Source organism: Notamacropus eugenii, chromosome 5 (genome assembly GCF_028372415.1).
Source record: "Notamacropus eugenii isolate mMacEug1 chromosome 5, mMacEug1.pri_v2, whole genome shotgun sequence".
In the NCBI taxonomy this organism is placed as follows: domain Eukaryota; kingdom Metazoa; phylum Chordata; class Mammalia; order Diprotodontia; family Macropodidae; genus Notamacropus; species Notamacropus eugenii.
The window spans coordinates 282,797,524-282,811,081 of record NC_092876.1 but is presented as its reverse complement, the minus strand read 5'-3'; the positions used below and the strand labels follow the sequence as shown (position 1 = coordinate 282,811,081).

Below are 13,558 nucleotides of genomic sequence, written 5' to 3'. Positions count from 1 at the left end.
GCTTTTACTTCCTTTTTATGTAAGTGAAGACACCCTTACTGTGCCTTAAGAGAAATTATCAGGTCTTTAACAGCACTTATACATTTGAGCTTTTCATAATTTCAGGTAATAAATGGTTTAGAAATTCTATGGTTTGACCTAATATTTGCCATTAAAAAACATAGCATTTGAGATCATTTATTGTAGCAAACTACTCTTTGCTGTGGTCTAAGCAAATAAACCAAAAATAGCCAGTAAGTGCCAAGTAGGTATGTATATGTTTTAATATCTAACATACTTAGTTTTCCTTTTGGATGCCCCTGTAATTGCCATTGCATCTGTAAGAGTAACTTTAAGGCATCTTTCTATTTCCTCTAATGTTTCCTTTGCAGGAAAAGAGTTATTATCTTGGAATGACTAAATTGTTGGCGGTATTTGGAAAGCAATCTTTGACTTATTTACCAAGTGCTCATATTAACCCAGATAACTAGAACTTTTAACTTAACTGGACTTTTCCACCTCTGTGCTGAAGAGGGGGGAAGGAGGACGGATCTAAATCACAAGAAAACAAACAATGGACGTCCAAACAACCTTGGGCCAAATCTTCTACAACTATACTATTATACTATTAAAACTAATTGACGGTGGTGACCCAATGGCTTTGCAGACTTTTAAACTATAAAACAAAGATCTCTCTGTTTGTTAACACTCTTAAAGTATTTATTAAGATAATCTGTGTAGAATGTAAGTTCTTCGAGGGAAAGGAAGGTTTTGTTTTTATTTTCATTTCTCCTGAACCCAACCTTGTATATTGCTCATAATTAGCACTTAGTAAATATGTTGAATTGAGTTGTATTTTGCTTTACCAAGCATGGTATATAGTAAAGTATTTGGGGAGATTCTCAGCTATAACATTCTATAAATACTGTTAAATACAAGATTATGGTTTAAAATTATAAATCTTAAAATTCTCATTGTTACATTTTGTATTTATATTACCTTTACTTCCAAATATAATTTGCAGTTCAGAAAAAAAAAAACATATCACTAAAGTGAAAGTATTTGCAGTATTCCTCTCCCACAGTCCACCACCAACAGAGAAAAATTCATTTTCTCATTTCTCCGTAAGGGCTGAGTTTGGGCCTCGTAGAATTAAGTTTGGTTTTGTTTTTGTTGTTTTCATCTATACATTGGTAGTCATTTTGAAAATATCAGGTTAAATTATTAAAAAAAGAGTAAGTAGACTGAAACAAAAAAAGCTTCTTTAGTTAATCCTAAATTAATCTAGAAATTAATTTGCCTAAATGTCCCTGTTTTATGAACTTGCAGTTATTTGAGGTATCATTTATATTTTGTGATCTCCTAGATCTACAAGAGGTAATATTTTAGCCTTTTTGGTATTCCGGGCCTAATTAAGACAGTGTAAGAATCAGAAAAATAAATATTGAAGGGTTTTTCTGGGGTAACATTCTACCATAGAAATGTAATAGAGATATTGACATACCAATTAAAAAGGTGACTGTGACAGAGGGAAAACCTTAACCTCTTTACTTTCTAGTAATTTACCTTTACTTTCTAGTAGTTGTTTAAATCAGTTATTCTCTTCCCTTGAACTAATTAGTTACTAGCTGAATTGACCAGTTTAATAGATTTGAGTTAGATATTGCTATTACCTATTCCTACCTCTCTTTCCTCTATAAAGTGCATTAACTAACCATGGTCTATCAGTATCAGGAATTAATAGATGGTGCTTATGTTGAAGCATTATTTGTTAACCTAACATTTTGTTTTGATAATAATAATAGGGCTTTAGAAATTACAAATATATAAAAATATGTTTCTCTTGAAGTACCATTGTTAGAAGTAGCAAGTGTTAGAAGTACCATTGTATTTACTCTTTTGGTTCCAAGATTTTTTCTCAAATATCTCGCGAAGATTAGTAGAGCATTTCTTTGGTGGGTCTGCTAATCTACAATGAGTTTAATCTCTTAGATGCATGTTAATAAATAAACATAGTGTGTAGAGTTGAATTAGTATTTCATATGGGAGGGGGAAGGATATATAATTTAAAAAATGCTGTCCTATTTGTGACAAGCTGATTTATAAAGAAGTTATATAAGAATAAAGGTTTTTGTTACTTGTGAAGTTAAAAATAAAGAATATCACAAATAATATTAAATGACATTGAAGTCTATACAGAATCAAACATACATTACAATCATTCCAAGAATTATTATTTTAGAACTATTTTCAGAATACTTTTCCTTCCTTAAGATTTGTTAAATAGGAGTTTTTGCTGAAGAGTTTGTTAGCCATTTTAGAGACTGTAATCTAGTTAAAAGGTTTGTTTATGCTTCTCATCCCTGTTCTGCTGATGGTATTAGAATACAGGCCAGAGCCAGACATGTAACTGTTTATAATGTTCAAACTTCAATTAAAGCTGTAGCATTCAGTTTACGATATATCAGTATGTTCATAAAGCTACAAATAATTGTCAAAAAATGATAGAGCTGTTTTTTTTGCATAGATGTAGAATTTTCCCTGCCTTGCCACTCCCTAACAAATGTTTTTCCTATTCTGTTTTTACCTTTAAAAAGCTTTAAGCTGAAACTCATTTCAGAGAATTCTAAAACAGAAGCTTGTTTCCTCCCAAAATATAGGCAGAATTATCTCATGAATAATAGTTTTCTAAAATAATAGTAATTTATTAGTCAGAAAATATTATGACCTATATCTATTACTTAGATAGAAATTCCAGTTTAATAAATTTGAATTTGATAAGCTTATGGTATATTTTTTTTGCTAATTTTGATTTACAGTTTGAAACATACACTGTAGTATTACTTATCAGAAAAAAAAGAACAACCACAGCTCTTACTTTTAAGGACCTTAGTCTGTTTGGGAATATTGCATATATGAAAAGAGAAACAGGTTTTTCTAGCCCTGTATAATAATAGGCTTTAATTTATCTTTGCTGTGCATTTTGGGGGCTGCTGCTACTGATGTTGTAGTTTCTATGTTTTTTAGTTGATAAATTGACTCAAAAGATTTTTAAAATCAGTGTTTAACACTGTTCTGATGCTCATCTTTTGGTTATGAGATCGTAGGCCTAGAGCTCTAAGGAATTTATAAGCCATATAATCTGACTTACCCATTTTACAGGTGAGGAGACTGAAGTTCAGGAAAATTAATTAACTTGCCCAATGTCACACAGGTAGTGAGGATAAGAAGTAAGATTTGAATAGAGATCTTGTAACTCTAGAGCCAGTGCCATGTCCAAGTGTACCTAGTTCTGTGCTTCATAGAAACTTGTGTTATAAGTCAATAAATGAATTTTATGGATTAAGGGTTTTTTTCCCTTAAGTACCAATTGGTGAATTTGCTATTAATTGCATTTGACACAGTTTTTTTGATAAAATAAAATTTATTTTGACTTACCTTTTCCAAAGTGACTTATTTTGTAGTATACAGCATATGTATATTGAGTGTCTAAGTGGCATAGTGGATGGAGCGTTGGGCCTGGACTCAGGAAGACCTGAGTTCAAATGCAACCTCAGACACTTACTAGCTTTATGAGCCTGGGAAAATCACTTAACCCTGTTTGCCTCAGTTTCCTCATCTGTTAAATTTGCTGGAAAAGGAAATAACAAACCACTCTAGTATCTTTGCCAAGAAAACTCCAGAAGGCTCACAAAGAATCAGATATGACTGAAAACGACTGAACAACAATATATGATATATTGATTTTCATTAAAATTGAAACCAACAACCAAGTACCTGGGAAATATAAGAAACTTCATTGAAATATAGGTGGAAATTTGGCAGAAGGATACTTTCAAAAGGTATATAGTCAGATTACCAGACTGAATACTGAAGCAACTATCCATACTCTCTCCGCCACTAGCAGCTTTTTTTGAAAAATAAAGAATCATCCTGGAGACTGGAAGAATAACAATGAAACCTGAAAATTAGAAAAGAACCCTTGAAAAACATGAAAAATTGAGTGGCCTTGGAAATAGTGGCCAGGAAACAGCCCTGACTTAATAAGACCCAGAAAAAATAGCCTAACAAATACCTAAAAAATGGGCATAATAATACCTGTGGTAGCTATCTCACAGGATTGTTGTAAAGATCAGGTGAGATATTGTACTAATATAGAATGTTATTCAGACCTTAAAGTGCTAGATACATGTCCGATATGATTATTGTGACCTTAAAGAGACTACCTTGTTGGTCAGAAGTCACCAAGAATCAAGGGAGCGCAGTCTTAACAAAGTGAAAACCTAGACTTGAGACAGCAATATAAATAATAACTGATATTTGTATAGTGACTTAAGGTTTACAAAATACTTTTATTTCATCTCATTTCCTTTTCACAAAATAAAGTAGGTACTATGTGTATCATTACCATATTATGGATGCAGAGAGAAACTTAGAGGGATTGGGTGATTGTCACAGAGATAATAAGTGTCAGAGGTGGAATTAGAGTCCAAGTGTGTCTTGACCCTGCTGATAACACACTTTCTGCTTGATCACATTGTCCTTAATGGTGTGTGTATAATCAATACTTCTTCAATACATCACTGAATCTGGTCCCATCAGTGTTGATAATCCTTTTAATGATGTAGATCACAGCTTGTCCACACTTTGTCAGTCTGTCTGATCCTTATCTCTGTCTTCACATAAATCCACAGAGGTCTAGTCATTTTGATGGTGGCGGGGGGGGGGAGCCTGAATTCCTTTTTATAGACCTCTTGATATTACACAGATATCAATGGAGCATGGGTGTTCTCCAGCAATTAACTATCTCTTGCTACCACTCTATGACTGGACCACCTCATTGTCTAGTTATAAATCTCTATTTATTGGTAATATTACTGTATCATACAGCCCATTGTGAGTCTCTGCATTGCTTTCAGAGTAACCCACAATTTTAATTCTTTAGACGCTTGTCTTCTATGAGTCAAAGCTATGCCATATGACATCACCAGTAGAATACTGATGTTTAAAAAAGTGGTATGACTTTTTTTAAGGAACATATTGACATATTGCTTAAGAAAATAGAAAGGACTAAATAAAAAGATAGGAAGAACAACTAGACTAGACTGTAGTACACTGTGATGGGTTAAGCAGGTTAAGGTCAGTTCTCAAAATATTTGAAAGAGGAGGATAACCAATAGTTAAGAACAATTATGGGAGTCATTACCCCAAAAAGATAATGAAGAAAATCTCAGTAACTATAAATAGTGAGGTCCTCCAGATGCTTCTGTTTGCTAATAATATTGTCTACTGTGTTTTCTATCAACATGGGAATAACTAGAGCATTGTCTGTCAGTTTATATGGGATAAACATTTTACAACAGTTTTTGTAGTATCAGGGCAGCAAATTTTAAAAAGTTAGGTTTGAGTTTAGCATTACCGCTCTTGGAGGAGAGAGAACGTAGACATAAATGCATAATGTTTTAAAGCCACGTATAAGCTCGTGTTTGATAAAAAAAAAATAAGAATTTAAATATGCTGAACAAGAACAGTAAAAAACTGGGTGGAGTTTACCCTGGAAGGCTAAGAGAACATGAGAGTTTATCAAAATTTAGACAGTAGCAATAAAAAGGCTGGGCAGAAAAGATAATCCAAATACGGGCATTTTTTGTGTGAATGGGATAGTGCTTAAGAAAATAAAATTTGAAATAAACCAGAAACATTTGGTAAGTAAGAACATAGTGAAAGGAAACAAATATTTAGTGGTATTACCTTATGCTATTTAACACTTAACACTTTTCAAAGGTCTTTGACAGACTAGCATTTTATTTCAGGGCAATAACCTTGAGAGGAGAAAACCACCTGCAAAAATGTAATATATTAAGTGACTATATGTAATTTCACTGTGAAATACAGTCAAGCTGAATATGAGTTAGAGAATCTAGAGAATCACTATTTTAAAATAGGAAATATCTTCTTGAAATATTTAAGTAGGTAAATAATTGCTGGCATTTATATAATGTAATAGATAATAATAGGTAGCATTGACATAATATCATGGTTATCAGGCACTTGTATACATTATCTCCCTTGATCTTCACAACAACTGGGAGATAGCTGCTTTTTTGTCCCCATTTTATAGCTAAGGAAACAGAGGCTGAGAGAGAGGTGAAGTTCCCTAGGGTCACACAGCAAATAAGCATCTGAATCTATATTTGAGTTGATACTTTCTGGCTTCAACTCCAGCAGTATAACCACTCCATCACCTAGCAGCCTAAATGTAGGGTAATGGACCTTAGCATAATGCTGTGTCCATTTCTGGTTTATACAACTAAAAATGAGTCACAAATATTAAAAGGTATGAAAATAAAGTGCAAGAGGGAAGTTTAAAGTAATGGTTTATTCACCTTTAGTGAAGTTTGAGGGACTTTTAAATAAGTTTTTAAGTACAGGAAGACCCTTTCTCAGAGAAAATAGCCCCTGCTTTCACTTTACCAAGATAACCTATAAGAAAATAGATTTAAGTAACAATATGAAGCTTTTAGGTTAGATCAAAATAACAGTATAATTTTAAAATTGTTGTGCATTAGAATGGGTAGAATTTTATTTAAAGAGAATAGGAGAGAAATGAGTCTCCCTTTGCACTCTCTCTACTTATTTTTTATCATAATTTTAAACTTGACTGTCATAGTTATATTTTATTTAAGAACATGACTGTTACTGAAGTTTCTTTTGAAGACTTCCTACAATGGTCAGCTAGGCGGAATAGTGGATAGAGCTGCTGATTTGGAGTCGAGAAGAACTAAATTCATTTCTGCCTCAGACACTTAGTAGCTGTGTGGTCCTGGCCAAGTCATTTAATCTTTCTCAGTCTGTTTTTTCATTTGTAAAATGAATATAATAATAACGGCATCCACGTCATCAGGTTATTGTGAGGACCAAATGAAATAACATGTAAACATGTAAAGAGCTGCTTCAGTGCTAGTTATTGTTATTGTTTCTGTGTTCTAGCCAGTAGATCATGACACTTACTTTGCCATGCAAATGTCCTTGGTGTGTCAGAAGTCTAGAGTTTTCTTTCTGCCTTTTATCAATATTTTACTAAAATGTTACAAAGTAGAGAAATAATAGTAATAATAGTAGCTAAAATTTATATAGAGCTTTAAGTTTTGCAAAGCACTTTACAAATATCTCATCTGCATATTATGCCCATTTTACACATGAGGAAACTGAGGCTTACAGTTAAATGACTTGCCTGGGGTAACTGTACATTTCTGAGGCAGGATTTGAACTCAGATTTTCCTGACTTCAGGTCCAACACTCTATACCTGGCACTACCTTGCTACCCATAGTTATGAATTTGTAAATATGTACTTTACTGAAAAATTCACTATCCAATAAACATTAAACATCTTTGTGTACAAATTCTTGTATTTAGCAATTAAGAAGATGAGCAAGTTCACTAAGATTATTTCACCGCCCTTCCAGGCAAGTCTGGGAACCAACACAGATGTAGCTATAACACACAATCGTGTCAGTTAGCTGTCAGTCAACAAGCATTTTAAAATTATTTTCTATTTTATTATTTTTCCAATTTATTTATTTTTAGCATTCACTTAAATACATTTAAAATTTTCTCCCCCTCCCTCCCCAAAACTGCATTCAATCTGATATGGGCTCTACACATGCATTCCTATTAAACACATTTTCACATTAGTCATGTTGCGTATAAGAATTGTAACGAGAAACCATGGCAAAGAAAAAACAAAACAAAAAAGAAAATAGTCTGCTTCACTCTGCATTCCAACTGCATAGTTTTTTCTCTGGATGCAGATGGCACTTTCCATCATGAGTCCTTTGGAATTGTTTTAGATCCTTGTATTGCTAAGAATGGCTAAATCTAGCAAGATCAGTCATCGCACATGGTGACTGTTTCTGTGAACAATTTTCTCCTGGTTCTGCTAACTTCACTCAGCATCAGTTCATATAAATCTTTCCAGGATTTTCTGAAGTCTGCCTGTTCATCATTTCTTATAACACAATAGTATTTCATTACATTCATATATCACAAGTTGTTCAGCCATTCCTCAGTTGATGGGCATGTCCTCAATTTCCAGTTCTTGGCCACCACAAAAAGAGCTGCTATAAATATTTTTGTATACATGGGTCCTTTTCCCATTTTTATAGTCTCTTTGGGAGATAGCCCTAGAAGGGGTATTGCTGGGTCAAAGGGCATGCATATTTTTATAGCCCTTTGGGCATAGTTCCAAGTTGCTCTCCAGAATGGTTGGATCAACAAGCTTTTATTAAGTGCCAGGCACAGCACTAAGCTGGAAATGCAGTCCTTGCTCTCAAGAAGTTCACAGTGGAATTATGAATTAGAAATGCACTAAAAGGTGCAAAGTTCTGTGTGAGGTATGGGGGAAAGGTCAGTACTGATCAGGAAGGATTAGCTTTTCCAAGAGATACCATTTAAATTAGGCCTTAATGAATGGGGAGGGGAAAGAATTCTACACATGGAGAACATGTGAGCAAAAATATGAAACTATGAGACAGCATAAAGCACTTCAGAAGCAGAACATGCTCATGTTGGCTCAAGTGTAGAGTGTCAGTGGTTGAATGGTTACGTAACATGAAATAAACCTATGATGAGAGGGTGCTTTCCAAAATGAAGAGGACTCTGAATATCAAGTAGAGACAATTGGACTTTACTTGTGTTTGTCCTTCGTTTTGGAAGAGGATCAGGGCATCAGGATGATGACATGACCTGCAGTTGACTTTGATTTGACTGAGGGAGGGCTGTGCACAGTCACCAACCTCACTTTTTTCTCCTGAGCCATCTGGGTCGAGTGGCATGATATTCATCAGGACAACTGGAAATGACCCAGGATGCCATGGGAGACCAGGCTAAGTTTTATCACATCTTCACTTTCATTAAACACCCGTTCAATGAATAGGCTTCTTTGGCTTCTCCAAGTTACTCAAGGGATGGCCCCTTTAATCAAAAAAGAAAAAAAAATCAAACTGAGAGGGGAAGACCCCTGGGCTTCCTGGGTAAAAGAGAAACAATTACTGTTTAGTAATTACATTCACTCTGTGCTGGGTGAGTGGAGACTTGTTGTCCAGTCTATGAACTCCAGAGTGAATTGGGTTTAAGGTTTGATCTTTGAGCAAGAAATGTAGCCAGTAAACCCAAAGGAAAAAAACAGCTTTTGGCCGTGGAGTTTACCTTCCCCTGGGCAGAACTCCAGAGGAGAGGGGAGGGGAGGGGAAGGGAGAAGAGGAGCTGCTATTCACTCACAGGTTGTGTTTGTCCTTCCTTCTGGAAGAGGACCGTGACATCAAGATGATGACATGATTTGCAGTTGACTTTGATTTGAGTGCAGGAGGGTTGTGCAAGGCCACCAGCCTCACTTTCTTCTCCTCTGGACTTTACTAGGCATTAGAGAACCACTGAGTTTTTTTAACACAGGACTTTACCTTTCCCCACTGCTGAGTGCCTGCTTCTCAGGATTAGTATACTACAAAATTCATCGCTATAGATATCTATTCCTCTGCCTCCTAACATCACACCCAAAGAAGGAAAGATCTGATCTTACTGAAGAGATGAGTGTTGTTTGGTATCATTACATGGCTGCTTCCATTTGTCCAGGCCACTCTTGCCACTGACTTTCCTGTCCTCTTCTCTAATCAACTGGAAGTAACCCCATTCTCTGACTAGCAAATTCCTACCTCCTGCTCCCCAAATCTCCGGATTAAAGTTAGCATTTACTAAGTTTACATTTCATGTTGATGTCCCTTGGGATATGCTGGCATCAACTCCTCGACCTCCACATCCACTCCATTTCAGCGACTCATAGAGTTCAACATTAGGTTTTATCATTACCCCAAACTGCTCCTCAAACAGAGCTCAGGATGATGGGATCTGAAATTTCCCTCACTGATCATACTTATGTATTCTGGCACTTTTCCCTTTGCCTAACTCCTCTTAAAACTACTCTTCTTCCTTAGAGTACTCATAGTCATTTCAGCTTTCCCTTTTCTCTCACAGCTGTACCTCTTCTCTGGCTTACTTTCCTCTTTTACAGACTTGATCTTATAAATTCAACTAAATTCAGCTCTATACTGCCTTCCACCCTTGAACTCCTCATCCTTCTGTTGTTCATGCTTTGCCGACCGTCAGTTTTGGATTGTCTCTATTTGAAAGTTACTGAACACTGTTGGAGAAAATCATACCTGGTCCTCTGCAAATCATGTCATCCAATCTTAATGGGACCTTAATTTTAAGACAGTCCCTTTATTTTTCCCCAATTAATGTCATGCTCCTTATAGCAACTGTTACAGACTTTTCCCCTCTCTATTTGAACCCTTAAAACTATTCTATTCCCAGTCTTCTCTCCCATAGCAGATCATCACATTTCTTACTTTATTGATAAAATTGATTCCATCTGTCATAAACTCTTTGCTCTTTTTTTCATTCAGTTGAATAAATATTTATTAAACATTACAGGACCAGAGGTGGACATATGCTTTAATTTTCAAGAAAGGGAGGAAGGTATACTTGTCAAAGTAATGACTACTTTTATTTGACTCATCTTGGACAAACACACACACACACACACACACATTTATTTTTGACATTCATTTTTTTTTAAATTAAATTCACTTCCCTTCTGCTCTCCAGCCCTTCTCCCTTCCATTGAGAAGGCAAACAATATATCAGTTATACATGTGAATTCATGAAAAATACTTTTCCATATTAGCTATGTGGCAAAAAAAAGAAGAAAAACAAAGAAAGTGAAGAAATGCATTCTTCAGTTGCACTCAGAGTTCACCAGCTCTCTCTCAGGAGGTGGGATAGCATTTTTCATCATCCTTCAGATGTGTCTTGAATCATTGTATTGATCAGAGTAGCCAAATCCGTAAGTTCTCTCTTACTCTAAATCTTGTAAATCCATTTCTCCATTTTCTTCTTCTTCCTTTCCTGCCAGAGTTAACCTGTGCTCCTGATTCCATTATTCCCTGTCTTCTCTAGGAGCTTTTTCCACTGAAAATTCTTCTCCTCAGTCTTTAGTTTCTCTTTCTCCTGGCTATTTCCCCATTGCCTATGAAAGTCCATACCTAAAGAAAACCTTCACTTGACCCTGCCTTATCTTGTAGCTGTTATTTTTATAAGCCCTCCCCTTACTTTGAGTATCAAACTCCTAGAAAGAATTGTCCACACTCCAGTTCCTTATTATCCATTCCTGGCACAAATGACTTGTAATGTCTTCCATACCCACTTCTCTGCTAGAGCTGATTTCTCACAGGGTAAATGCTAAATGTCTTAATGTTTTCTTAGCTCTTATTTTCCTTAGCCTTTGCAGCTTTTAGCTCTATTAGCCACCATTTCTGTTCATTTCATGCTGTGCAAATTACTTTGGATAAAATAAAATAATTAAATATATGAAATTATAAAGTTACACATTTTTGTATCTTGAAAAAACTTTTAATATACAATGTGCCCTCATTTTACCATGATCACTTGTTTTTCATGCTTTGTCACTGAGTTTATTGACATACACCCCTTTATCACGAGACTACTCTTTTATCCCATTGAATATTAGTTGTACCTTGACAGTCTCATCTTTTCCAAAGCTAGCATTGATTACATTTCTTGAAATTTTTCCCATTTTTACCTTGTTTGTAACAAATACTAAATAAAATAGCATTTCTGTATGTATTGTAAAATAGTAGAAAATTGTACATGAAACTGGGGATCTTTATTAAGTACAGCTTGATTTTCTTGTTTGTGTATAATTTCAGCATGCAACTTTTAAAACTGTTCAGTTTGTCATTCCTTCTGACCTTTTGTTTATCTTAATTTCTTGGTTTGTTGGGAGACTCTATTTCTATACCCCTTTTATTCTCCCCACTCTCTTGAAATGAGAAAAAACAACACAACCCTTATAACAAATATGTACAATCCAATCTAATTCAGTAAACATTAAGTTCCTGCTTACGTACCAGGCACTGTGCTAAGAGCTGTGAATACAATTTATAAAAAGAAAGACAGTCCTTGCCCTCAAAGAAGTTAGAATCTGGTGGAGGAAGACAACGCACAAAAGGAGACAAGAAGGTGGGAAGGAGGAGTGGAGGCCAGGGGGCATCAACATGGGAGCCTCTTGTTCCATGGAGCTGAAATAAGGCAGAGCAGAAGATCCCATGGAATGAGATGAGTTCTGTAAGGCATTGGGAAGAGGTACTTTGTTCTTAAACCCTCCAGTCTGAGGAGAAAGGAAGCTGAAGGTGCCAGTGAAACCTTCACTTAATGGTGTGGTGATGAGCTTATTGTGAGTGGGGCACCTTGTTCCTTCTAGTTGAAGGTGACGACGTAGCAGATGCAGAATGGAGTAAAAAAAACATTCGTACCAATTACCAGTTCATACCCAAAAATGTATGTCTCTTTTTGCATATTAAGTTCATCACCCTTTGTAAGGAGGTAGCATTCTTTCTCATTGTTTCTCTGGAATTATGGTTGACCTCTGCATTGGTCCGAATTCGTACATCTTTAAAGATTGTCTTTGTCATGCTGCTGTTACTGTGTAAGTTGTTCCCCTGATCATGCTCACTTTACTCCTGGGCAATTCCTGTCTATTCATGTTTCTCTGAGAATTTCCTTTTGCTGTTTTGTCAACCATACTCAACGCCAGCGTTCATTGGGCACTGCCTTAGTTTCCAATTCTTTGCCATCCTGAAAAGAGTTGCTATAAACATTTTTATACTTCTGGGTCCTTTTCCATTTTCTTTTATCTCTTTGAGGTATTGACTAATAGTGGTATATACCTGTTTATATCAGTTTAGTTACTTTGGAGGCATATTGCTTTCCAGAGTAGCTGGATCGATTCAGAGCTCCACCAACAGTGGGTTAGTATGACTATTTTACCATAACCCCTCCAGCAATGGTCATTTTCCTTTTCTTAGTTATCTTTGCCAATCTGAGATTGGCAGTAATATCTCTAGATTTGCATTAATTTGCCTTTCTCTAATTATTAGTGATTTGGAGTCGTTTTTTTTCATATGACTGTTGGTAGGTTGAATTTCTTCCTTTGAAAACTTCTCTGTAATGTACTTATACCATGTATCTGTTGGGGAATGACTCTTGTTCTTGAAAATTTTGAATCACTTCCTTATAGTTGTAAGAAATAAGATCTTTATCAAAGACACCTTCTGCAATGCACCCCCCCACCCCAACTATTTCTTTTAATTTTTAGCTCATTGATTTTGTTTGTGCAAAACCTTTTTAATTTTATGTTGTGAAAACTGTTTTCTATTATGTGATCCCCTATATCTTATGTGGTCATAAATTCTTTCTCTATTCTTAGATGAGAAAAGGTTATTTCTTCCTTGTTCCTCAAATTTATTTCTGATGTGATTGATATTTTATACCTAAGTCATCTATCCATGTCAAACTTTTTTGGGTACATGTTAGAAGATGTTGATTTCTATTTGATTTCTCTCAGAGTACTTTTCGGTTTTCCATGGAGTTCCCACCGCACACCCTAAACCCGCTTAAAAATAAGGCCTTAACTCCAAAGCTAGGGTCTTTGCATGTATCAAT

At 35.4% G+C, this 13,558-nt stretch overlaps 1 protein-coding gene across 3 annotated transcripts in view; it reads left to right on the top strand.

The window, feature by feature from the left end:
- The window catches only part of MBD5 (methyl-CpG binding domain protein 5), a 438,611-nt gene that overhangs the window by 5,700 nt on the left and 419,353 nt on the right, over positions 1 to 13,558 (top strand). The window lies entirely within an intron of this gene.